Genomic DNA, 1,175 nt, shown 5'->3' with positions numbered 1-1,175 from the left:
ATATGAATATTAGGATGTTTTTTTCCAATTCTGTCAAAAATGTCATGGGGATTTTAATTGGCATTGCACTGAATCTATAAGTGTCTTTTAGAAGGATGATTATTTTCAGAATATTAATTCTTCCAATCCATGAGCATGGGAGGTCCTTCCATCTTCTGATGTCTTCCTCAATCTCTTTCTTTAAAGAATTAAAATTTTCATTGTAGAGCTCTTTAATGTCTTTGGTCAGGTTTATTGAAGATTTATTTATTTATTTATTTATTTATTTATTTTTGCACCCTCTTCCCAGGTAGCACCCTCACATAGCCTCGCTGCCCCCACTAGAACCCTTATACGCTGATATCCCTGCTATGGTCTGCTGTGTTGTTGGCAACCCCCCCCCAGCCATTCCCCACTACCTGCCCTTCTGGTTAATCTAGTCAGCCTATCTAGAGGTCTTTGTTTTAGGAGGGTCAGCTGTTCCTCATCTAGCGGTAATCAGTTGTCAATATTCCTTTGGATAAGATTGGCGTCTGATGTTCATTTTCCCAGTTCTATGCTGGGTTAATATCTGGGAATCCCTTTGGCCACCCTGGCCAACAACTCAAAAGAAGGTATCGCCTGTATGGCATTGTTGTTTGTTATGTAGCCTTTAGCTATACATATGGACCCTTATGAAATTTATGTTGGCCCCTTTAATCTTTGGTTATACTTTCCTTTTGGGTGTTTAAGGCCATACAATTGATCCAGATAAACCGATTCATTTTTACTCTTAAGGTCATTTGAGGATCTGTTCCTCAGGGGTCACATGGGCTTGGGAGGAGCCCCTGGCTCCTTTCATTTACCAGTTCCGCCTATGTGGAAGATAAGTCAAAGGTCCTGCTTGACCATGGTTGGCTTTGCTTGGAAGCATGGAGGTAATGATACCTCCATGTTGACCCTCCTCTTTATAGACTGGACACTGGTTCAAGTCCATCTGGTGGGGTCTCCTCGGTCTCCTTGATCAAAGGACAGGTGACCCACCACAGTTATAGGACATTTTGAGAGATGCTCATAGTCCTCTGGAACTAGTTGACCTAGGAGGGCAAGGAGCAAAAAGTGTCCTTTATGTCCCTGTGACCAAATTATTATAGGCCTCAAAGTATGTCTGTTAAACACCCAAGAAGGTTAGTTCCACCAGTCTGGTGCTTTTAATT

This window comes from Nannospalax galili, unplaced genomic scaffold (genome assembly GCF_000622305.1).
Source record: "Nannospalax galili isolate Female #2095 unplaced genomic scaffold, S.galili_v1.0 scaffold321, whole genome shotgun sequence".
NCBI classification, from domain to species: Eukaryota; Metazoa; Chordata; class Mammalia; order Rodentia; family Spalacidae; genus Nannospalax; species Nannospalax galili.
The sequence above is the reverse complement of the archived record's forward strand: the minus strand, read 5'-3'. Positions refer to the sequence as shown.